At 41.7% G+C, this 26766-nt stretch overlaps 1 long non-coding RNA gene across 1 annotated transcript in view; it reads right to left on the bottom strand.

Annotated features, from left to right (window-relative positions):
* Positions 1-413: 413 nt before the first annotated feature.
* LOC122202990 overlaps positions 414-26766 on the bottom strand; it is a 140965-nt gene continuing 114612 nt past the window's right edge. Inside the window, exons 8-9 of the long non-coding RNA XR_006195007.1 lie at positions 10326-10462; positions 414-528 (exon numbers count right to left, since the gene is read on the bottom strand). This is a non-coding gene — a long non-coding RNA (uncharacterized LOC122202990). The remainder of the gene's footprint in view (positions 529-10325; positions 10463-26766) is intronic.

Below are 26766 nucleotides of genomic sequence, written 5' to 3'. Positions count from 1 at the left end.
CACAAGTATATGCTCTGCTGACCTACCAGCATAGGAACCGTCTCAAAAGAGTGAAACCAAGACAAGCTTAACAAGGCTTGCTCTTGGTGCCACCATTTTAGAGCCTAGCAATTTCAGCTGCCTTTTAAAGTGACTCATCAACATCCTTTTATTAATCTACTCTGGAAAATGACCCAAGATTGTCTTCAAACTCATCACTTTAAGGTTTATGGGCCATGCAGTCTTTCTTTGTCTGAAGTTCAAAAACACCAGTTTAAATCCATTGAAATCATTTAGCTTACCTGGTTAAGCTCTTATATTATGCAGGCAGCTATAAATGGAGGCCTAAAGTACAGGGGCTTAAGCAAAATAGAAGTTTATTTTCTCTCCCAGAAAAGCTGGGTAAGTATCTCTAGTTGTTATGGCAGCTTCCTAATAACCAGGGAGTCTGCATCCTCCTCTCCTGCTGCTCTTGCATTCTTAACAGGTGGATTCAATCTCATAATTTAAGATGGCTTTACCTGCTCCTTCTCTCTTCCCCTTTTGAGCCTGTGGGAAGACAGAAAGGAAGGGAAGGGCTCTTTCTTTTAATGTGAAAACCTCGGAAAGTACAGACATCACCTTTTCTTTTATTTCATGGTCCTAGCTTAATCCCATAGCCACATGTAGCTGGAAAAGAGGCTGGGAAATAATCATTTTCGTCTTGAGTCGTCGAGGACCTACCTAGGTGATCATGGTTTCCCTGGGTCTTTTCCAGGTTGTTAGAAATAAGCCCATTGACCCAATCAAAGGAGGGACGCGGAGACTCAGAACACAGTGAAGTGAAGCTTTAATCAACGTTCTTGAAGAGCAGGTGTCTGACAGACAGGCCATTAGAACAGGCAATTTATCTCCTAGCGTGCAAGTCTCTCCTCTGACTCCTCACTGGCTGAGTACTACAGAGGTTACAGCCTTACCCGGAAGTCACCTATGCCCACGTAAGGCAAAAAGTTGTCTGATTGGAACAAACGTACATTCCCAGAGGTGATGCAGAGACTTTCAGTACCTGTCCCTTTGTTCCTTGGTGCACGCTCATTGCAAAACCTATGAAAATAAGCCCAAGAAAAGGACAGGGGAAGAAGACCAGAAAGTGAAGTGCCCAAGGGTTTGGGACTCCATTGCAGGGTGGGTGGGGTTGGTTCATACATATTTCCAATAGGCTGTAAACCTATTGTTAATTAGACAGCACAGCTTGTATTTAGTATTTCTGAAAATGAATCATCTCCCTTACTTCTCACAAATTCTAGCACTGAATGTCCTGCCTCCTGGGAAACCTCTCAATCCTGGGCAAACGGGAAAGTTGGTTATCCCATATCTAGCTAAAATGTGGAAGTTCTCAAGAAAGAAGAGGAAAATAGTTATCAGTGGACCACTAGATCTCTTCCTTACTCCCCAATTTGTCTTATGGATCCACCATTCCTTCCTATACATGGGGCTGCCTTTCTTCCTTTTAGCCTGGAGATTTTGCTTCATGAAATAGAGGACTAAAGCAAAATAGGTGTTGAAGAGTCTGCATTATCCTTCTGATCTGTTACATTGCATCTATTATACATTCTCCCTTCTCTTGTTTCTGAAGTTATTTATAGTCCCTTTTGCCGATCTTGGCATTGAAAAAAAAGTCATTCAGACAATTCATGAAAGAATGTATAAAAATGGCCAAGAAGCTTATGAATAGGTCCTTAACATCACCAGTAATCAGGAAAACTGTTTATCATCTGTGTATCTATCTATCTATCTATCTATCATCTATCTATCTATCTCCTATTCATTCATCCATCCCATGTTGCTTTTCCAGAAGGTTTTACAGATTCTCACTCAATTGGGCTTCTCTAGCATTACAATGGTTGTTTACTTTTTCTTTCTTCTCTGATACATTTTTATTTTTTTTAAAGAGAGAGAGAGGCAAGCCAGGAAGAGGGGCAGAGGGGCAGAGAGAGAGAATCTTAATCAGGCTCCACACTCAGCATGGAGCCTGACATGGGGCTTGATTTCAAAACCCCAAGGCGATGACCTGAGCTGAAATCAAGAGTCTGACATTCGGGGCACCTGGGTGGCTCAGTCGATTAAGTGTCCAACTCTTGTTTTCGGCTCAGGTCATGATCTCACAGTTTGTGGATTCGAACCCTGCCTCTGCAGCATGGAACCTGCTTGGGACTTTCTCTCTTCCTCTCTCTCTGCCCCTCCTGTGCTTGCACTGTCTCTGTCTCTCTCAAAAAAATTAATTAATTAAAAAAAAAAGTCTGATGCTCAACTGACAGAACCACTCAGGTGCACTTCTCTGCTATCTTTTTTTCTAGTCAACAATATAAATATTTTTAAGATTTTATTTTTAAGTAATCTCTACACAAAACTTGGGGCTCCAACTCACAACCCCAAGATCAAGAGCTGCATGCTGTATTGACTGAGCGAACCAGGTGCCCCTAGTCAACAATATTTTGATTCAAGTTCTATTTCTATTCACTTCCTCTGAATCTTACATTTCCTAGCTTCCTTCTTTCTGGAGTGTATATTATTTCTTCCAGGGGATCTAGGAATTTTACCTCTTCTCTCAAGTGGCATCAGAATAACATTAACTCGTTCTTTTGGCAGGGAAATTATGAATGCAGAAACATAAGTATCCCTTTAAGAAGGGAATTGCTTTTGATGAAGGGGAAGTGAGGAGGCAGTCCCGTGACTCTTTGTTTATTCAGGTGCAGTACAGTAACTGGCCTCTGCTCCAGAACATTTCCAATGCTCAGGAGTTATACAGCTCATTTCAAAGCTAGCCTGGGCAGACGAAGATCAAAGGTCCCTGCAGGCAGTGTTCAGTTCTACTCTGGCTTTCCCTTCTGAAGTCATCTGCTTTTTGCCTATCGTCACTCAAGGTCCAAGGAGATGAGAACTCTCAGATGTGTTACAGAGTCAGCCTTTATCTTTCACAATGAAACACTATCCACCGTGCACCATATATTCCTCTAGGTTTGTTGACAATATCTTAGATAGCCTCACAAAGCATATGCACTAGTGTGAGAGAATGAGAGCCACGTACAGGCAGAAGATGGCACATGAAGGGAAAGAATGCATTGCTGTTGTCTCTGAGGCCTGTTCTATCCTGCCTTGTCATAGATTATTTACTGTAGCCCAAACTTTCTTATTTAATCTTACACTATCTGTGCTTTTGCCACTAGCATCCAAAAAAAGCCTTGGGCAGCAGGCGTGTGCCCCACATGCCAGTGGGATCCCAGCCAATGACAGCCCTCATCAGTAACTGGATTTGGGGAAGGCGGGGTCAGATCTGGACCCTCCAGACCTACAGGCTTGGACTTCGAAACTGAAATGGAAGAGAAGAGAGGAAAGACGGCATCTCAACCAATAGTTCAGATATGGAAATAGTGGCTTCTTCCTCCAGACTCCAGGCCAAGGTCAACCTGGTAAACCAAGTGATCATCACCTATGGAAGGCAAAATGAGAACTGTCCTCCAGCTTTAAACAGACCAGCCACTGTTCTGTTCGGAGCCCATTAACTGTTCCTGTTTGGAGAGGAAGCATCCCACAGAGGTGTTGTTACCCTCAGCCATCAGAGATTAACCTACCTGTCTCCACCTCAATAGTCAATGTTTTTGGGTTCTCAGGCACTGACTCATTTTATTGTATAACAACCATGACATAGCTATTATTATTATACCTGCTGTAGAGGTAAGAAGACTAAGGGGTAAAGAGAAGCAGTGACACATGTCCAGGTCCTGCGTCTGCTCAGTGGGAAAGCTGGGATAGGAGCCCTGGCAGTCTGGCTCTAGAGCTGGCCCAGCAGAGAAATGTACACTCAATACCTCACCAAAAGTCCATGTGAACTTGCTGTTGACCCAGGGTCTCTCATAACCTTTACTTCTTTATGGATACCTATTTTTTTTTTTATGTTTATTTTTGAGAAAGAGAGAGAGGGAGAGAGAGAGATTGCAAATGGGGGAGGGGCAGAGAGAGAGAGGGAGACACAGAATCCAAAGCAGGCTCCAGACTCTGAGCTGTTAGCAAAGAGCCTGACATGGCACTTGAACCCCGAGATCATGACCTGAGCTGAAGTCAGTCAACCAGCTGAGCCATCCAGGCACCCCTATGCATACCTCTTTGAAGTCATAACTAGCAGACCAATCTCATGCACTTAACTCTGTTTCCCCTAAACTTCCACTAAGTTGTACCTTTTGTACCCTTTGACCAGTATCTCCCCATTTCCCCCATGAAATTCTTAATAATTTTTGAATAAGGAGTTCTGCATTTTCAGTTTGTGCTGGACTCCACAAATTATGTAGTTGGGCTTGTGAAATGCTGAGGCTCACACATAGGGATGCAAGGGAGTAGTGCAGGCCCAGCTGTGGTCAGTGCAGGCTGGAGGTCACGTGCAGGCCTGGCAACAGGTAAAATCACGTGAAGAGCAAACACCGAACATCACCCTCTCTACTGTCCCGTCTTCATAACACAGGTAACCACACATTGAATACCTCGGCATATCCCGAATTTTTAGAAAAGTATTTTTGTATTTTTTAAAGAAATTTATATTTTATTTATTTTGTTTTATTTTGTTTTATTTTATTTTATTTTACTTTATTTTATTTTATTTGAGAGAGCACATGCACGCATGCGTGTGTGCATGCATGAAGGAAGGAAGTGGGACAGAGGATCCTAAGCAAGCTCTGTGCTGACGAACCATGAGATCATGACCTGAGCTAAAGCCGGATGCTTAACCGAGTGAGCCACCCAAGTGTGCCCCCAGTTTTTATCCTAACTTTTCCCAACTTTCATTGCCATATTTAGATTGAAGGAATTCCTAACCCAGTATTTGTTTCACTATGTTCTTTTATTCCAATAGTTCCCTTACTGCCCATTTTCCCTCATTTCTTTCATACATTTTCTGGCTGAGTCTGTCACCACAACTCCTCCTTCACTCTTTTTTGGAGAGTTGGAATGGCAAAAAAAAAAAAAAAAAAAAAGGCTTCTAGAAGCTTCTAGAAACCTGAGGGTAACTCACAGAAAGGCTCCTATCACTCCATAATAAAGTCTATTGTTCCATGCACTCTGAAGTTTTAGTTAGATTTTAAATAATGGTAGTCCCTTCCAATCAAGACCATCAGACATTTAAGTGAGGCTTCAAAATGAGTCAGATTGCAAAACAAATTGAAGGGAAGCAAAGGAACCTGGAGAAAAGAGACAATGAAGAAAGCAGTAGATAATTTAAAGAAAACACTGTAAATACCATCCTCAAAAACATTTTAAAAAAGGACATTTCACTCTGAAATAAAAATAGGAGTCTATGAAAAAGAGGAATGATTAAAGAACAAGAAATATCATTTGGAGATTAAAAATATAACTGTAATATATGAATGTAATAGAATGCATAGAAGATGATGTTGAAAAAAATCTCCATGAGAACAAACTGAGGGCTGATGGGGGGTGGGAGGGAGGGGAGGGTGGGTGATGGGTATTGAGGAGGGCACCTTTTGGGATGAGCACTGGGTGTTGTATGGAAACCAAGCCAATTTGACAATAAATTTCAAAATAAATAAATAAATAAAATAAAAAATTTTAAAAAAGGAAAAAAAAAAGAAAAAATCTCCAAGAAGGTAGGTTTAAAAGGCAAAGATATAGAAATCAGGAAGGTAGGAGGGAAGGTAGGAAGGATCATTTGAGAACATTGGAGACTTAATATAAAAATCCAACATTTGGGGTGCCTGGGTGGCTCAGTCGGTTAAGTGGCTGACCTGGGCTCAGGTCATGATCTCACAGTTCATGAGTTTGAAACCAGCACCCGGCTCAGCTCTGACAGTGTGGAGCCTGAACAGGATTCTCTCCCCGCCCCCCCCCCCCATCTTCCTCTTCCCCACTCACTCACATGTGTGCACTGTCTCTCTCTCTCAAGATAAATAAATAAACTTTAAAAATCCAACATCCGCTAACAGCAGTTTCAGAAAACAGAACAAGGAAACACGAGGGAAGAAATGATCTGAGAACACAGTATCTCTAGATTACATCAGCTGACCAAATAAATGCCCAGTCAAACAGAAGGAAAGACTCACACCGAGGAACATTATCATGACATCTCAGAATATGAGGGATAAAGAGGAGATCCTAAATGCTTCCATGTTGGGATGGGGGGAGGAGGGAAATCACACGGGAAAAATGAGAAAAATAAGAATTGGATTTTAGAAAGGCCAACCCCAGAGGCTGAGGAAACATGATATGATTGGTTGTGATGTTCACGTCTTTTTTATCTTCGTGGATCTGCTGCCTCGTTGTTCTGTCAATGACGAGAAAAGAGAAAGAGGAAGTCTCTGCCGCAGTTGTGAATTTGACGGTTTCTCCTTTCACTTCCAACACTTTGTATTTCACAGAGGCTGGACGTCTGTTGCTAGGTGTATCCCCGTTTAGGATTGCTACATATTCTTGGAGAATCTACTCCTTTTTCTGATGTAATACCTCTTAGTCCCTAATAACATTCCTTGCTCTGTAATCTCTTTTATCTGATGTTAATACAGCCACTGCAGCTTCCTTTTGCTTCCTGTTTACATGTTTTATCTCTCCCTACCTAAGCACATTCAATGCATTATTGATGTGATAGATATGATTGGGTTAAATCCTATCATTCTGCTAGCTGGGCTTTTCTCTTTTTCCTCTTTTTTGGGCTTCTCTCAGGTAATTTGAACACTCTTTATGATTCCGTTTTCTCTCCTCTATAATTATGATGTACTCCTCTCTAAAAAGATTTTTAGTGGAGCGCCTGAGTGGCTCAGTCAGTTAAACGACCGACTTTGGCTCAGGTCATGATCTCGTGGTTCATGAGTTTAAGCCCCACACCAGACTCTCTGCTGTCAGCACAGAGCCTGCTTCAGATCCTCTGTCTCCTACTCTCTCTCTCCCTCCCATCCTCTCAAAAATAAATAAAAATATTTTTAAAAATTTAGTGATTTCCCTAGGGTTTACAATACAGTTTTTTAAACTGATCAGAATCTATCTTGAAATAATACTATAGCACTTCACATTTAGTATAATGGATTTCCAACAATGTTCTCAATTTCTTTCTCTCATTCTTCGTGCTATTGTCACACTTTTTTACTTTTACATTTACTTACAACATGTAATACATTACTACTATTTTGCTTTAGGCAGGAAGTTATGTCCTAGAGTAATTAAAAATAAGGAAAAAAAGAATTATATTTTACTTTAATTTATTCAGTTTCTAGTTCCCCTCACTTATTGGTGTAGATCTAGGTTTTCAGTCTGATATATATTTTTTTGACTTGAAGAACTTCCTTTTACTATTTCTTGTAGAGTAGTTCTGCTGGCGGTGAATTTCCTCAGTGTGTGTTTGTGTGAGAAAGTATTTATTTTTTCTTTTTTTTTTCTTTTTTTCTTCAAAGACATTCTTGCTGAGTATAGGATATTCTGGGTTGAAAGCTTTTTCTTTCAGCCCTTTAAAGATGTCATGCCATTGTCTTCTTCTTTTCTTTTTTTAAAAGATCTTATTTTTAAGTAATCTCTACACCCAATGGGGGGCTCGAACTCACAGCCCTGAGATCAAGAGTTGCAGGCTCCACTGACTGAGCCAGCCAGGGGACCTTATTTTCTTATAAGGAATCTGTTGTCAACTCTTATCTTTGTTCCTCTGGTATGTAATGTTTCTGCACTCTAGCTGACTTCAAGATTTTCTCTTTGTGTTTGTTTTCAGTACTTTGAATACGATATGCCTGTGTGTGTGTTTTGCTTTGGTATTCATCCAAAGCTTCTTGAGTCTGTGATTTAGTGTTGCTAGTCATTAATTTTGGAAAATTCTCAGCCATTATTTATTCATATATTTCCTGTGCCCCATTCTCCCTCTCTCTTTTCTCTCTTTCTTTTTTTTTTCAAATTTAAAATAAAATTTTTTTTTAGGGTCATCTGGATGGCTCAGTCGGTAAGTATCCGACTTCAGCTCAGGTCATGGTCTTGCAGTTTGTGGATTCGAGCCCCTCATTGGGCTCTCTGCTGTCAGCATGGAACCCACTTTGGATCTCCTCTGTTCCCCTCTCTCTCTGCCCCTCCCTCACTCACGCTCTCTCACTCAAAAATAAATAAAACATTAAAAACTTAAAAATTAAATTAAATTTAAAAATAAAAAAACTAAGTTTATTTATTTATTTTGAGAGAGACAGAGACAGCACAAGTGGGGGAAGGGCAGAGAGAGAGGGAGACAGAGAATCCCAAGCAGGTTTCTTGCTGTCAGTACAAAGCCCATGGTCAGGCTGGAACTCACAGAACCCGAGACCAGGACCTGAGCCGAAACCAAGCGCTTAACCAAGAGCTTAACCAGCTGAGCAACCCAGGCGCCCCCATCTCTCTCTTCTCATTCTGGAATTCCAATTATGCATATGTTAGACTGTTTCATATTGTCCCTTCAACTCCTTGAATGCTCTCTTTCCCCTCCCCCGACCCAACATATACACTCTTCTATCTGTATTTCAGTTGGAGGAATTTCTATTAACCTGCCTTCAAACATCCTTATTGTTTCCTCAGTGGTGTTGAGTCTACTGATGAGCCAGTAACTACTGTGCTTTTCCTTTCTGGGATTTCTATCTGATTATTTATTATAGTTTATTACAGTTTTCATCTCTTTGCTGAAATTAGTCATCCCATCTTGCATGTTGTCAACCTTTTCCATTAATCAGAGTTATTTTAAGTGTCCTGTCAGTTCCAATGTCTGTGTCATATCTGAGTCTGGTTCTGATCATTGCTTTGTCTCTTGGGAGTATATTTTTTCACACCTCTTTGTATGCCTCATAATGTTTTATTGGAAGTGGACATCTTGTGGAGGACAAAAAGACTAAGGTCATCATTTTTATGCCTGGCAATTGACATGTCTTTCCTTCAGTAAGACCGTTAGTATGGGGGTTTGAAGTAATGCAGACAGGCATCAGACTGGGTTTGCCACGAACTGTGGCTGCGGTTACTGTCTGTATGCCACAAGCTGCAAATTCCAGTAGGGACCCTTTGTGTTTAGGACGGGGCTTGCTTTATCAGAACAATAACTGTTCAGGTCTGAACTTCAGGTCTTCCCTTTGCACCACACATCTAAGAGCGTCTGTTTGAACATTTGGTTGCTATCCTGTCTCTCTCCCAAGATTCTGCTGTTACTTATTATTTAAAATGTGCTCGTTTAGCAATCAGGGGGCATCGAGGGAGTGGTGCTGTATTTCCTATGTTGGTCTGATTGAGCCTCAGATGTAGGTATGCACTATGTCCCTGGTTTTAGGGGGTGGAGGGGCTTTCTCGGTTCTCCTGCCCCTCTTCCAGCTGCGGTCGTGGGCACAATCCTGCCTATCCCACGGTACAGTTTTGTTTTTACTTTGTTCCTGGCTACAGTGAGTTTTCACCAATGGCCTAAGGAAGCTGGGCTGGTTTTCCTCCCCACCCACCCCCACCCCCTACTGAGAGCATGGTCATGCACAGATTAAGGCTTTTATTCCATTTGAAAGATTGAAGGGGAAAGAATCTAAGGCAAATTTTTTGCCTCTCCCATAGGGCCATTGTAAAGGACATTACTGGGTTAACGAGAGAGAGAGAGACGATATGTACTGTAGATTAGATAAAAGTGTTGTGCCAATTTTAACGTTTATTTATTTTTTGAGACAGAGAGAGACAGAGCACGAATGGGGGAGGGACAGAGAGAGAGGGAGACACAGAATCCGAAGCAGGCTCCAGGCTCTGAACCATCAGCCCAGAGCCCGACGCGGGGCTCAAACTCACGGACCGCGAGATCGTGACCTGAGCTGAAGTCGGATGCCTAACCGACTGAGCCACCCAGGCGCCCCATGCCAATTTTAAATAGCCTGAAGTTGAGGACTGCAGTAGAGCTATGAAAGAATATAAACTTGTTCTTGGGAAATCTATACCCAAGTCTTAGTAGGTGAAGGTGCGTGGGGCGTTCAGCCAACTCTCAACTGATTCAGGATAGAGAGATAGAGAGAGAGAATAACAAAACAAACGTGGCAAAATGTTAAAATTGAGAGAATTCAGCTATAAAAAGAGTGTTCTGCATCATATATCTGCAACATTTCTGAAAATTTGAAGTTATGGCCCCAAGAAAAGTTTTTTTTAAAAAACAATCAGTTTATTCTACTCAGGATGTAGAGAGCTGGAAGGAGCATCACTATCATTCTTAACACACACAAAATGAGGCAGACTAACTTCCAACAATGTTTTTGAAGCCATTGGAGAGCTGAGGTTGCACAACGTCCCAACAGCCCCACCTCGAAGGAGAGACCAGCACCCTCGGGGTGAGGGAGGCTGGGCTGCTCCCTTACCTGGAATGGATCTGACTAGGGGACACGCCTGTAAAAAGAGTTCAGCTGCAACAGTTGATGGGTTGATGAAGGCCCAAGTGTGTTGGTGGGACAGTGTCGAAGCTTGCTGTCATTCAGGTGATTCTTTCCTTCAAGGTCTCAAGAAGAAAAAAAAAAAAACAGTTAAACCACAAAGAAGTATCTAGAACTCTGAGGCTAGAAACAGCAGATGCAGTCACTCCACTGCAGGGAAGGAGGGTGCTGTCATTAGAACCAGGGGATGGAAGGGGCGCGGTGTGGAGAGAGCTCTTGTCTGGGGATGCAGGCAGATGAGGCAACCCATAGAAAGGGACCTTGGGGGTGGGGGGTCGGTGGGAATACCTAGAATTCACTCCCTTCCTTCCTCCCACTAATCTGCTGGCCTCTCCCCAGAGAGCCAGGGAGCCGACATAGGCTGCCTCCTGGGGCACACATCGTGGAAACAGGGTGGGGCAGGCTGGGAACGGAAGCCAGTAGAACTGTCTATTGTACCTGCCAAAGTGGCAGGTGGTAGCTGGAAAGCACAGAAATTAGATGTTTTGAGTCCTCAGTGCTTCTGAGGAATCACATGCCTTTGGGCAAACTCTTTTCTCTCTCTGATCCTGGTTGCGCATTTATAAATACTAAATGCACTGCCTTCCTTGCAGGATGATTGTGGGTTTTAAATAAGATAAAGTATGTATGTGAAGTGCTTGGCCCACAGTTAGTTTTCAATAACTAAGAACTTAAAAAAATTTTTTTTACTGTAATCATTGTTCTAAGCATAATTGTTAGTGTGTAAAACTCTTAATCTCTCCCTGTAAAGAAGCCCAAGAGACGGGGAATCCTACAATGTGAATGAATGGTGAGATTAAAATGGGAGAGACTGGTGGAGTGTTTGCCAGGAATATTCACATGCTCCTACCTTTCAGCCCAGTAAATTCCACTTCTAGGTATTTATCATTTGAAATATAGGAAAATAATCATTTTATAATCATCATCATTATTTTATAATAATCATCAATAGGAAAATATAGGAAATAATCATTTGAAAAGTAAATGGCAAGACAGTTCATCATCCTGGATCTACAGCACAGCGATCTAGACTGAAATTTCAGTTCCGTCACTAGTCATATGACTTTGGGTAAGTTACCAGCTTTTCCCAGCCTTTCTTTATCCTTCTATAAGACGGGCATGAAAACAGTACTTGCTGGATAATTCTTTTAAGCATGTATGTAAAAACTTAACACAGAACCTGGCCCACATAAGACAATAAGCACTAACACTTTTACTTACACTGGTGGGAAATAGGGTTCAACCTAAGTATCTCAAAATAGGAAAATGGTGAATTTACAGAATGAAATATTATATAATCATTAAAAATGATGTTTTAGGAAAATTCACAGCCTGTTGTAGGCAAAGATTTTTTTTTTAAGATTTGGCTTTTTAAAATTTTTATTTATTTTATTGCTTTTTTAAAGTTTTTATTTATTTATTTTTAAGAGAGAGAGAGAGAGACCACAAGAGGGGAGGGGCAGAGAGAGAGAGGGAGAGAGAGAGAGATAGAGAGAGAGAGAAAGAGAGATCGAGAATCCCAAGCAGACTCCACACTGTCAGCTCAGAGCCCAACTCAGGGCTCAGTCTCACAAACCCTGAGATCATGACCTGAGCTGAAATCGATAGTCAGACACTTAACTGACTGAGCCACCCAGGCACCCCTAATGTTTATTTATTTTTGAGACAGAGAAATAGAGAGCAAGCAGGAGAAGTTCACGAGAGAGACAGAGAGAGACAGAGGGAGAGAGACAGAGAGAGAGAGAGAGAGACAGAGAGAGAGAGAATCCCAAGCAGGCTCCAAGATGTCAGCACAGAACCCTATCCGGGGCTCAAACTCATAAACTGTAAGATCATGACCTGAGCTGAAACCAAGAGTTGGACACTTAACAGACAAAGCTACCCAGGTGCTGCATAGGCAAAGATTTTTTAAACAGGACATAAAGAGAAGGTGCCCAATGCCTTTAGTGACGCGGGAAATGCAAATTAAAATCACAATGAGAAACCACAACATACCCAGGAGAATGACTAAAATTGAAAAGACTGACAATATGGGGGAAAAAAACCCTAACAGTGTCAAGTGTTGGTGAGAATAGGAATAACTGGAGCTCTCACCTGGTGCTGGTGGGAGGGTAATCAGTATATCACTTTACAAAGGGTCTGGTGAGGGGCACCAGGGTGATTCAGTTGGTTAAGCTACAAAAGATAACCTGCAATTTAGCTCCACTTAAACCAAGCTCAAAAATAGGCAAGATTGGAGGAGGCAAAAAGGAGCTTTGTGAATTAGTAGAAATGTTTGTTTTTTATTTTTCATGTTTATTTATTCTTGAGAGAGAAAACACGAGCAGGGAAGGGGCAGAGGGAGAGAGGGAGATGAGGATCTGAAGTGGGCTCTGAGATGACAGCAGAGAGCCCAACATAGAGCTCGAACTCACGAACCACCAGATCATGACCTGGGCTGAAGTCAGACCCTTAACGACTGAGCCATGCAGGCGCTCCCCCCCCCCCCACCCACAGTGGAACTGTGGATGGTGATTATGCAGGTATACACATATGTCAAAGTTCATCGATTTGTATGCTTAAGATTTGTGTACTTGTTGAATATAAGAAATATCACAATAAACAAGCAAATAGAAAAAAATGATGTTTACAAGGAATTCTAATAGCATAAGAAAAAGATCTGGTCAAGTCAGAATCAAAATACTTTATAGAGAATAATCACATTACCTTAAATATTATAACGAACCACTGGAGGGAAATATACCAGAAGGCTGACAATGAATTTCTCTGAGGGTGGGATTAGATGTTTTCTTTATGCTATTCTATCCCCAAAATTTTCTTTAATAAGGATGTATTACCTTTACAATTAGGAAGAAAAATCTTAAAAAATTAAAATGCCCTTTTGAATTTTACAAGCCAGAAATTAAAAGGAAAGAAAAGAAATAGCCTGGTAAAACAGCATTTATCTGAAATGCTTTAAATATTGCTGTAATTGCCTGATTTTGAGGTTTTAAACATAATCTTAAAATAGGTTATATGTTCAATAACTTCTAATTGCTTCATTTTTTCTTTTTCTTTCATATCACAGGCAAAAATCAAAGGAATAAATGGTTCTATAGTTAAGTAGATAAATGTATTCAAGACTGAAAGGGTTTTAATTCACAATTTTTGTTATAGGTATGCTCTTGTTTCATTTTGGTAATTAATGCGTAAAGCTGAATTAAAGACGCTTCATTGGCTTTTAAACATTTCAATGGAACTCCTGTATGTTAATGTTAATTTATGTCTCCCCCTCACCTTTGAGAGGGTAGGTTCTGAGCACTCATTAGTTAGAGGTTAAGAGGGCAGTTGTGGTTGGAGAAAGGCAATTGTGGTTGGGGAGGCAGAGCCTGCCAGGTCTTATTGAACCCTGCCTGGGGCCATGCATTCAGCCTTGTCTGATTGTCTTGCTTCTTACTAAAATGTTCCCAGTAAATCAGGGCACGTGGCAGAGACTGTCAGACCTGTAGTGGCCATAAAATCCAACCCTATGCAGATCTATCTGCCTTGCACTGCTCTCCTGCTAACTATCCCCCAACAGCCACAAGCTCAGGCCCACAGGCTGGAGGAAAGGACCACTGTCATTAGGGTCGCCTGGGTGGAGTTAAGCATACAACTTTGGCTCAGGTCATGATCTCATGATTCATGAGTTCGAACCTTGCGTTGGGTCTTCGCTGTCAGCGCAGAGCCTGCTTTGGATCCTCTCTCCCTCTCTCTCTGCCCCTTCCCCGCTCTCAAAAAATAAATAAAAACATTACAAAAAAAAAAACTATAACCAGAAGACACAAGGAGAAGGGAGGATTCAGGCGGCACAGTCTTGCTGCACGGCTGCTGTCTTCTAACAGTTATTGATTCACTCAACAGTTAATTGAGCCCCTCTATTTTCCAGGCACTGGACCAGGTTCTGGGGATAGGTGAGTATTATGGGCTGCACTGTGTCCCCACAGAATTCCTTACTCCCAGATCCCCAGAATGTGACTGTGCTTAGAGTCAAAATTACTTTGAAGAGGTAATTAAATTAAAAGAGGTGATTAAGTTGGGCTGTATTCCAGTATGACTTGTGTCCCTACAAGAAAAGGAAGATTTGGGTACAGATACCGACAGAGGCAGATAATGTGAAGACCCTGGGAGAAGACACCCAACTACCAACCAAGGAGAGGCCTGGAACACATCTTCCCTTGCGGCCCTTAGGAGAAATCAACCCTGCCAGCACCTTGACCTTAGACTGTCAGCCTCCAGAACGGAGAAAATAAACTTCCATTGACTAAGCCCCCGGTCTGTGGTACTTTGTCATGCCAGCCCTTAGGGAAACTAATATGGAAGGAGGAAGATACAATGTCCCTACCTTCCTGGAACTTGCTTTAAAAGAAAAAAACAAAACAGGGCACCTGGGTGGCTCAGTCTATTGGGCATCCCACTTCAGCTCAGGTCATGATCTTGCAGTCTGGGAGTTCAAGCCCCACATTGGGCTCTGCACTGACAGCTCAGAGCCTGGAGCCTGCTTCAGATTCTGTTCCCTCTCTCTCTGCCCCTCCCCCACTCACACTCTGTCTCTCAAAAATAAAATAAAAACAGAAAAAAAAAATTTTTTAATAAATAAAAGAAAAAACAAAATAAAACAAAAAACTTTTTATTATGGACATATTCATCATACATAAAAAGCAGAGAGAATGGTATAATGAACCCTAAGGTACTCATGACCAAGCTTCACCAATTATCAACAAATGGCCAATCTCTTTCATCTATACTTACCCATTCCCTCTGGATCTCCATCCGTTATTTTATTTTATTTTTTAAGTTTATTTATTTATTTTGAGAAAGAGAGAGAGAGAGAGCACAAGTGAACCAGCAGGTGAGGGGCAGAGAGAGAGGGAAAGAGAGAATCCCAAGCAGGCTACAAACACTGTCATCACAGAGCCAGATGCAGGACTCGATCTCACAAACCATGAGAGCAGGACCTGAGCTGAAATCAAGAGTCAGATGCTTGGGGCGCCTGGGTGGCGCAGTCGGTTAAGCGTCCGACTTCAGCCAGGTCACGATCTCGCGGTCCGTGAGTTCGAGCCCCGCGTCAGGCTCTGGGCTGATGGCTCGGAGCCTGGAGCCTGTTTCCGATTCTGTGTCTCCCTCTCTCTCTGCCCCTCCCCCGTTCATGCTCTGTCTCTCTCTGTCCCAAAAATAAATAAAAAATGTTGGAAAAAAAAATTTTTTTAAAAAAATAAAAAAAAAAAAGAGTCAGATGCTTAACCAACTGAGCCACCCAGGTGCCCCTTAATTTTTTTTTTTTTTTTTTTGGCATGATGTCCTTTGATCGCATTTTCCCAAGACATTCACCATCCTGAAGTCATTCTCTGGCAATTTATATTGCAAAAAAATAGATCCATTTTTTTCCAAGTTAATCTCTTTTGCCTATAACCAACAAGTGCTAACCTCCACACTCTCTTTTTCCTGTGAGATTATGACCTGAGCTGAAACCAAGAGTTGGATGCTAAACCAACTGAGCCACCCAGGTGCTTCTCCACTCATTATTTTATTTTATTTTATTTTATTTTATTTTATTTTATATTATTTTATTTTATTTTTTAAAAAATTTTTAAGATTTATTAATTTTTTGAGAGAGAGAGAGAGAGAGACAGAGAGAGAGTGACAGAGTGCTAGCAGAGGAGGGAGAGAGAGAGAGGGAGACACAGAATCTGAAGCAGTCTCCAGGCTCCGAGCTGTCAGCACAGGGCCCGATGCAGGGCTTGAACTCACGAACAGTGAGATCATGACCTGAGCTGAAGTCAGATGCTTGATGGACTGAGCCACCCAGGCACCCCTCCACTCATGATTTTAAAGCAAATCTCAATTATCATCTGTAAATATTTCCAAATGTATATCTAAGAGATAAAATTTCTTTTTAAAACAACAATAATACCATTACCTTATCTTTAAAATTAATGATAATTAATTAGTATCTAATAACCGGTGTTCAACTTTTCTGAGTGTTCATAAACAAGCTTTTTTTTCCTTTCACTTGGTTTGTTGAAATCATGATCCAAACAAATTCTACCTATACCAATTGGTTGCTAGGTCTTTTAAGTCTTTTTTTAATTTCTGTATTTCCCCCTTCCCCTTTTTTCCTTGGTACTTAGATATTGTAGAAACTAAGTCATTTATCCTGTAGAATTTCCCAGACTCTGGTTTTGGCTGACTGCATCCCTGTGGCATCATCTAACATATTCTTCTATTCCTTATTTCTTATAAACTGGTAGTTGGGTCTAGAGGCTTGATTAGGTTTAGTTTCATTATTTGACAAGAACACTTCAAAGAAGGTACTGTGAGTTTCCTATTATATCGCATCATGAAGCATGTAATGTCTGGTTATCTGGGCTTTTGATGATATAAGATTGATCAGTGGCTTCAGGTATATTATCCTGATCCATTTATTATAAAGTTTTTATGAGACTGTAGAGGAAAATATGTTTCTGTAGAGTTGGGGCTTTCTGAAAAATTTTACTGATTTTTCCCCCCCAACCTGAGAGCCAGCTTGGAAGGCAATTTGTGACTAATCAGACAGAGCATTCTTAAGAGATTTTCCTAACTCTGGTGGTTAAGAGGACCAGGGCCTTGGAGAGATCTTGGAGTTGTAAAACTAGAGACATTGGCCTTATCTTTCCCCTCAGAGATTTATTTTCATACCAAAGGGTTAGGATAAGGATCTCTTCTATCTGATCCCCAAGGACACTTTCAGAAGGTGATGGGGGGGGGGGGTGCGGTGTGTGTGAAAGTGATGTTTGCCCTTCAGAAACAGAAGAAATACATATTTCTCTGTATCTCACCTATGAAGTTAGCTCACCAGGGGTGTGCGGAGTTTTTTGTTTTTGTTTTTGTTTTTGTTTTTGTTTTTGTTTTTGTTTTTTTTTCCAGCTGTCTCTGGCATGGCACTCTGTGGTGTTTGCTGAGCCTGGGGAAATAGTGCTACAGGGTTCCTCTGGCTGTTTGTCTTGCTGTGAGTATAAAGAGAAATCTGCCTCTGAACCAAAACCGTCATGTGCACATCCAGGACAAAATTAATAAAGGTGAATATTAAAAACCTAACAGTTCCCTGCTGGCCTGTTACCTAGTATTTTTTAGCAGTTATTGTTGATCATTGCCCAGATATATTATTGCATTAAAGGTTGCAAAATGGCAATATTCTATTTAAAAAATTTTTTTTTCTTAAAATGTTTATTTTTGAGAAAGACAGAGGACAAGTGGCGGAGGAGCAGAGAGTGAGAAGGAGACACAGAATCCAAAGCAGGCTCCAGGCTCTGAGATGTCAGCACAGAGCCTGACACGGGGCTCGAACTCATGAACCATGAGATCATGACCTGAGCTGAAGTCGGACACTCAACCGACTGAGCTACCCAGGCGCACCAAAATGGCAATATTCTAAATATACCATTTATTTTATATTTAATAGCTTGAATCTCTTGTAAAGGAGAAATTTCATTAACTATGTCGTTACTTTGAAATACGTTTCACATAGGAAAAGCAGGGAAAATGATTCCTTCCAATTATTTACCAATTTTTAGAATGAGTTAATGCTCTAGCGTCCTCCAAAGGAGTTCAGTGGTATTTTCCAAAAGTAAAATTAAAAGCACAGAGATTTAATATTTTTATGTATCTCATATACATACCTAGGTGCAAATTGCTCATCTTTGTCCAGTGAAATCCTTTAAGCTGGCTCCTGAGACCTCTGACATGACTTTAGCAGTTTTTTGTTATGAAAGATGCTTCCGGTTCATCTTGTGTCACATCCTAGAACTGAAATCACCCATTTCTTAATATAGTTTCTTTTAGTGAGAAATTGTCTTTAAAGACTCCAGTCTGCAGGGGTTCCTGGGTAGCTCAGTTGGTTAAGTGACTGACTTCAGCTTAGGTCATGATCTCTGGTTTGTGAGTTTGAGCCCCACATCCAGCTCACTGCTGTCAGTGTGAAGCCATTTGGGATTTTCTACCTCTCTCTCTGAAATAAACAAACATAAAAAAAAAAAAGATGCATTAAAGACTCCAGTCTATTAGAGATGTTTATTGTTACTGAGTTACTTACTGCTTGTGTACCTTTTGTTGGACAAAATTGAGCAATATTGTTTTAAGAGTAATCATCATGATTTCACATTGTTATTTCCTTTAAGCTCACAGAAATTTTACTCAACTTCTTTGATTTTATATTTGTCTCTTTGTGTGTGTGCTAAATATCTAAATTCTTAACAGTATTACCACATTTGCTTGTTTGCTTTATCTTACTATATATGCATAATAGCTTACAAACTACACTAACAATACTTGTAATTTTGTGGGTGTGTGCACAATTCTTTGATGTCAGAATCTATCCTACTGGTGAGATACAAATTACTATGTTTTATTTATTTTATTATTTTTTAAAGTTTTAATATTAATTCTAACTAATACAGCATTACATTAGTTTCAGGTATACAACATGGTGATTCAACAATTCCACACATCAGCCAGTGCTCATCCCTAATCCCCGTCCCCTATTTAACCCACCTCCTCACCTCCCTCAAATTACTGTGTTTTATTTTTATTTTTTTAATGTTTATTTTTGAGGGGAGGGGAGGGGCAAAGAGAGGGGAGGACAGAGGATCGGAAGCAGGCTCTGAGCTGACAGCAGCAAGCCCGATGTGGGGCTTGAACTCATGAACTGTGAGATCATGACCTGAGCTGAAGTTGGACGTTCAACCGACTGAGCCACCCAGGTGCCCCCAAATTCCTCTGTTTTATTTTTTTATTTTTATTTTTTATGTTAAATATAATTTATTGTCAAATTGGTTTCCATAAAAAATTACTGTTTTAAAGTCACATCACTACCTGTTGATTACATGGCTAAAGCATCCATCAGATGGATAGTTAAATTTGTTTCATTTTCTTTTTTCTTTTTGTTTTTTTTATACTGTTTTATAATTGCACAAAACATTTATATAGTTGCAAAGTCAAAGCCATACAGCAAGATATATACAGTCAAATATAGTTTTCAGGGCGCCTGGGTAGCTTAGGTCATGATCTAGTGGTCCATGAGTTTGAGCCCTGCATGGGGCTCTGTGCTGACAGCTCAGAGCCTGGAGCCTGCTTCAGATTCTGTGTCTCCCCCTCTCTGCCCTTCCCTCACTCATGCTCTGTCTCTCGCTCTCAAAAATAAATAATCATTAAAAAAATTTTTTTTAAAGTGAAGCTGACTTTAAAGATATATATATATATATATATATATATATATATATATATACACATAGTTTTCATGTCTCTTTATTTCCTTCCTCTCCCATAAATAATAATTTTCAGTAGATTTTAATTTATCATTTATTTTAAAGGCTTTAAAGGCTTTAAATATTTATTTATTTAATGGGCCTGAAAGATATCCAGATCCTAAGGTCATAATCCCTGGAACCTGTGAGTGTTACCGGACATGGGGGGAGGGAGGAAGGTGAACATTGGAGATGTGATTAAGTTAAGGTCTTTGAGATGGGGAGATAATCCTAAATTATCACCTGGGTGGTTCCAAGTGTAATCACAAGTATTTTTGTAACAGGGAGGCAGAGGGAGACTTGATACACAGAGAAGAGAGGGTGGTGTGATGATGAAAGCAGAGGTTGGAGAGATGCACTTTGAAGATGGGAGAAGGGGTCACAAGCCACAGAATAGAGGCAGCCACTAGGAGCTGACAAGGGCAAGGAAATGGATTCTCCCCTCCAAGACTCTGGAAGGAAACAAAATCCCAGCACCTGGATTTTAGCCCCACAAGACTCCTTTCAGATTTCTGGCTTCCAGAACTTCTAGGACTGTAAGAAAATAAACTTATGTTTTAGGCCACTAAATTTGTGTCAATTTATTACAGCAGTAATAGGAAATTAAATATGTATGCATAGCAAATTATAAGATATATATATATGTACATATATATATATACATATACATACATACACACATACATATAGCACACACATATATATGCTTATAATTTTTAAATCAAAGTAAAAACTAAAATCTGTTGCCATGATTACTTATGGGCACAGGAGGAAAACAGGATGGAGAGAAGCAGGGATGTAAAACTAGACTTGACAGAATGTGTCTTGTCTTATGGTTCTGACGTTGGAACCGTGCACACACACACACTGTTCTGAACCTTGATTTTGTTCACTTAGTGATATATCCTGGCGATCACTCTAGAACAGTTTATAAAAACCCTCCTCATTCCTTTGCATAGCTGTATTGTGTGCTGCATTGCATAGATGTACCATATTTTAGTCATTCCAGTTCCCTCTGTAGAAAACTGGGTTGTTTCCAGGCTGTAGCTATTTATTACAAACAGTGCTATAATTCATAGCTTTATGCTTATGATATTGCATATTTTTGTCAGTATATCTGTGTGAAAGATTCTTAGAAGATGGATTGCTGTGTCAAAGGGTCATAGCACAGGTACTCTTGCTGGATATTCCCAATCCCTCCCATGAGTGTTATACTTTTTTTTTTTTACATTCTAACAAGAATGCATGAATATGTTAGCACTTCCATTGACTCATCAACAAAATACCTTTTCCAATTTTTGGATTTTTTTGTCATCCAGGAGAAAAGATATCATGGTTCTAATTAATAATTTTGTTATTGTGAGAAAGATCAAAAATCTTTCCGAATGTTGAAGGACAATTTGCATTTCTCTTTCTGTGAATTGCCTTCTTATCTAGCCCTTCTTTTCTACAGGGTCATTGGTCTTTTTCCTTTAGTATTTTAATTAATTAATTATTACATATATATATTTTTTTTTGAGGGAGAGAGAGAGAGAGAGAACATGAGTGGGGAAGAGGGAAAGAAGGAAAGAGAGAGAAGCCCAAGCAGACTCCATGCTCAGCATAGAGCCTAGTGTGGGGATCCATCCCATGACCCTGAGATCATGATCTAGCCAAAATCAAGAGTTGGACACTCAACCAGCTGAGCCACCCAGGCACCCCTTCCTTTAGTATCTTAGAATGAACTGACTTTTGAGAGAGAAAATGAACAAGTAAACATGATAGGTAAATAGTAGGAATTTGACTTGTGATGAATTTAAGATGAGAAGGAATAGGCTGACCGAGTAGAGGGAATAGGGTAAGGGGAGGGGAGGGCTCCTTTAGCAGGAGAAGTCAAGGAAAGTCTATTGGAGGAGGTGACTTAAGGTGAAATTTTAAGAGAAGGAGGCATGGAATACCATGGATATGTTGCTATGTGGAAGAGTGATTGCATATGTACTTTTTCTAGACATTCCTGTTTCCTGATCCCTTCTGTGGGGGGTTGTACCTCTTTTTGCATTCCAACCAGCAATGCATGAATTGTGACTGTACAATCGGTTCCTTTTCAGGGAGCTCATGGCGGACTCATGAGACCTGCATGCCTTTGCCTCTGGAAGTAGACCTGGCTCCCCTTCTTCTTCTGCCAAGAGGAGAAACTTTAAATTTCTCACGTAGGTTTTTCTAAAACATTAGCCCACCACCTTCCAACAGACATGTGCCAAATTCTCTGTCCTGCTCCCTGCTCCCTCTGCCTGGGAGACAACTTGCACAGAAGGAGCCACCACTCGTTTTACCTGATCGTCTCCCAGAAGGGGGTCTTGGGCTAGTGATTGCTTTTTTAGGTATAGTCTCAGAATGTACAGCACTGCTGATCTGGCCCCGGTGTTCTTGAAGTGTTTCACTTACCATCCTGTTAACGCATTCAGTTTAAGACTCTTCTGCATGCTGTACTTTTCAGCTTGAAGAGTCAAGCCTTGGAACCAAACCCAATTCTTGCCCAGGTGAACTGGCCCATTTTGTGTGTGCTCAGCCTTCTTTTCTGGGCCCGAGCAGGGACCTGGCTCCCAGATGGAGCACATGCAAGTTCTCTCCCTTAGGCTGTTCCACACTCCATCCTCAGCCTGCCTAACACACATTCCAACTGCAGGAGGCCAAGGAGAAGTGAAGAATTCCTTGAAGGCAGTCAGTATATGGTTCTTTTGCTGGGTCAACTTCCTCCTCTTGACAACTCTAGGATGTTGCTCATGTAACAGTGCCTAAGGAGATTTTGTGGCTTAGCTTCTCATGACAGCTCATACCCTGAACCTTGGTGTGTTCAGACCATGATTCCTGGTTAGTTACCAGCTGTGCAGCTAGCCTGATTATTCAGTAACCTTGGTATTGGCTTCTTGTGTTCTCACTCTGGCTTTGCACCTCGATGCTACTTTGGAGGACTTTGCTCAGGATAGTAACAGTAATAATGGCAATTAGTCTTTACTGAGTGTGCCAAGGATGACTCTAGGTCCTTTTCCATACTTAGCCTATTTATTTCTCCATAACTGTGAAAGGTAGACTACAGAGCTGATGCAGAGAAGGTAAGGAACCTGGCCAAGCTCACCCAGCACAGGTAGTTCAATAACAAAGTTGAGAAAAACCCTTGATTCTGCTTGATTTCAAAGGACATACTCTTCCCTCGGCAACAGATTTATGACCTTCTGCTCAGCAAGGACTTGGGAGGGGATGCTGAGTTCTGGGTGATTTTGTGGTTTTTACAAGCTCCTGCCTGCTCCCGGTGGGCTGGGCAATTTCCTTGGGTTTTTGGTTTGCTCCTGCTTTCCCTTGGAGTCTCCAGGGGTCCCACGGAACCCTGTCCTGCTCGGTGTGCACAATTCAGCTCCCAGCAATGCCTCTGCATAAGGACAGATGCAACCTGTCTACCCTCATTAAGTAAGCCAGGTACACCCCACGGAGAAAAAGTGTTCTGATGTATTCAGAATTAACTCAATTGACGACGTTACATCTGAAGTTATTCAAAATACAATAAAAAATAGTTTGTGAAAGAAATATGGCTGTTTACAAACACTTAAAGATGTTGGAGAATCTGGGGCTGGGGTTTTGCTCAAACTGGAAGTGGCAAGTAGGGAAGGACAAGACGTAGCATGCAGATTTTCTATTTAAAATATAGGGGAGAAGTGAGTGCTGAAAAGCTTCAGTGGCAACGGGTTGCCATGGTAACACAGGCCTGCTGCTCTGAATTGGGCGCAGTTACTATAGGTTGGACTTTACCAAAGGGAAAGGTAATCTTGTGTGTGAAGGGGGAGAGGGAGGGAGGGAGAGAAGTGCAGGGCTGAGAAGGGGGGAAGGAGGGAAGGAGGGGAAGCACTGAGAAAAAGGAAGGGGAGGAGAGGCAGAGGGAGAGGGGCTGAGGACCATATCCAGGAGGGAGGAAGGGATTGCTCCAGACTTTTCTTTTAAAAAAAAAAACATTCTGTAACTAAAAGTAGAAAAACCTGGTCCTGGATTGACAGGTGAGGTTGTTTCCTGCATCTTGGATCCGGTGACTCACTCACTCAGCCAGCGGTGACTGCTGTGGCATCTGTGACATGCCAGACCTGCTGCCTGGCGCTGAGACAGGAGCACCAGCGAGCCTCTCAGCGTCTTCTCTAAGTCACTTTTACCCTGGAACTGGGCTGGTGTTGGCTAAATGCTGGCTGACAGTTCTGGAAGGCTCTCACTCAGGAGCTGTCTAGAGGGAACAGGTCATGCTCTCTCTTATTTGTTTTGAGCTTCAGAAAAGGTAAACAAGAAATAAAGAGATGTGTAAGAAGCACTTCCAATCCTCTAAGAGCTAAAATAGCATGAGGCCAGTTACAACCCAAATAACTGCTAGGCTGCAGGACCACTGAAATTCTGGAGGAGGAGGAGAGGGAGGAGGGAAGGAAAGGAGATAGAACAGTCTCCTATTAACAGCCCAGGTCTAAAGTGGTGCAAGCTTTTGGAAAGACAAAAACAACAACACTTGGGTTCAAGCCACGGAACTGCTAGTTGTTGGCTATGTGACTGTGGGCCAGTTACTTAAGTTCTCAATGCTCCACTTTTCTCATCTATAAAGAACCAATAGGAGTGCCTGGGTGGCTCAGTTGGTTAAGCATGTGACTTCAGCCCAGGTCATAATCTTGTAGTTCATGGGTTTGAGCCCTGAGTTGGGCTTTGTGCTGACAGCTCAGAGCCTGGAGCCTGCTTCGGATTCTGTTTCTCTTTCTGTCTCTCTGCCTCTCCCCTGCTTGTGCTCTCGGTCTCTCTCTCAAAATAAATAAATATACATTAAAAAAAAACAAACAACCCACAATAGTTGTTCCTGTCTCACGGGGTTGCTGAGAGCATTAAAAAAGATAAAATGTTTAAAATTATTACCCCTTAAGCTACAAGCACTTAATACCCAATCATGAATGATTGGGTATGTGATTACTACAATCTCTCTGGGGAGCCACAGTCAGGCCCATGGCAATCAAGCAGAATGTCACTAAACCTAGGCAGGGCACCAGGTATCACTCCTTTTGTTCTTTGACTGGACAGCTTGAGGTGTTGATGTTTTGCTGCATAACACACACCATCCCAAAATGCACTGGCATACCAAAAAAAAAAAAAAAAAAAAAAAAAGCCCATAATTCTATGGGTGGACTGGGATGCCTTTTCTGTCCAGGTCAGCTTAACTGAGGCTAGACGATTTAGAATGGCTTCACTATTACGTTTGGCCGTTGGCAGGCTGGTTGGTCCTAGGGCAGCTCGTCTTTGCTTTGGTTGACCAGCTGGGATAACCTATCTCTGCTCCTGGTGGTTTCTCCCCCTTCACGGGCTTCCCCAGGTTCCTATCATGGTGGTGTCAGAGTTTTCTAACGTTCCACTGGCCATAAAAGGTCAGATTTAAATTCAAACTTCAGAGACTGAAGACATCGACCCTGCCTCTTGAATGTAGAAGTCACACTAGGGAGGAGCCGCATACGGCCGTGGGGGGTAACTTTTGTGATCACTTTGCAAACTACCCACCACAGGTCTCACTGGAACAGTAGGGGTGATGCATAACAACATAAGTAACAATATGGAGTAGCACAGCATACTTGCCAGGAAAGCCATACAGAGGAAGCTAGACCCGAGCTGGGAAGGAGGGACGGGAACGGCGGTCGGATGGGGGTATGGGAATATTCTCGCTGAGTGGAGTGCCACAGATATGGAAGTGCATTCGGTGTGTTCAGGGGGCTGCGATGTATGGCTGTGGCTATAGCAGGGAGTTCACTTAGGAGCAAAGAGGGAACAAAGGACAACAGAGTAGTTGAGAGCCAGATTGGGTGGGGTCTGGCTGTTAGGACATTTGGGCTTAATTCTCTAGGCAGTAGGGAGCAGTGCAGGTTGTTTTGATCGATGGCCAAATGACACTTTACTGTGACTTTGCCATGATGCAGAAATGCAGCATCGTGCCACGTGATCAAGGCCACGAGGGGCTTTTTACTGGGGGGTGGAGGGGAGTTCTTGAGTGTTCATTATTTACTCTGTGTGTACCTTGGATACCTCATCAATAACATGAGAACAATCCTATACTTACCTTTTGAGGTTGTGTTAAGGATTGGATTCATGAATATATGTAAAGGACTCAGCACAGCACTTGGTTTTTGGAGATTTTAGAAAAGGAGCCACAATAAGCAAGAGAGAAGATTTTGCGTGTTGTGGCTACTCCCCTCAGGAGTTCCCGGGTCCCTCCATGTGGCACAGGGGACATCCAGCCCATCTGCCTCCCAGGTTAAGCTTTCAGCTCTCCTCTGGGTGGAGGGGCAGGCCAGATGTTTGGAGAACCAGGGGAGAAGAAATGCCTGAGAACATGGGCAGAGGCATAAATAATCTCACAGAGCACCAGCATCAGAAGAGGCCAGTGTGAAACCATTATAAAGTGAGACAAAACAAGGGCACTTCAGGGATGCCTGGGTGGCTCAGTAGGTTAAGCATCAATTCTTGGTTTCAGCTCAGGTCATGATCTCACAGTTTGTGGTTTCAAGCCCCGCATCGGGCTCTGAGCTGCTTGGAATTGTCTCTCACTCCCTCTCTCTCTGTCCCTCCCAAACTTGCTCTCTCTCTCAGGATGAATAAATAAACTTTAAAAAATTATAAAAAGGGGCACCTGGGTGGCTCAGTTGATTAAATGTCTGACTTCAGCTCAGGTCATGACCTCACAGTTCATGAGTTCAAGCCCCACATCAGACTCTGTGCTTACAGCTCAGAGCCTAGAACCTGCTTCCAATTCTGTGTGTCCCTCTCTCTCTGCCCCTCCCCTGCTTGCACTCTGTCTCTCTCTCAAAAATAAATAAACATTAAAAAACTTTTTTAATTTATATAAAAAAACAAAAAACAAACACAAAACAAGGGCACTTCATAATTTTGTCCAAGCACAGACAAGCACAAAGTTACTGTGCTACCCACAAAATTAAAAAAAATAAATAAATCCCTCTCTTGGCTAATATGAACGATGGCTTTATACCTACTCTAGTGAGCCCTCTCTGTAGCTAAGTTTTGTTGAGATACTC

The sequence above is a fragment of the Panthera leo genome, chromosome D3 (assembly GCF_018350215.1).
Source record: "Panthera leo isolate Ple1 chromosome D3, P.leo_Ple1_pat1.1, whole genome shotgun sequence".
NCBI classification, from domain to species: domain Eukaryota; kingdom Metazoa; phylum Chordata; class Mammalia; order Carnivora; family Felidae; genus Panthera; species Panthera leo.
This window is presented reverse-complemented; position numbering and strand designations above follow the sequence as displayed.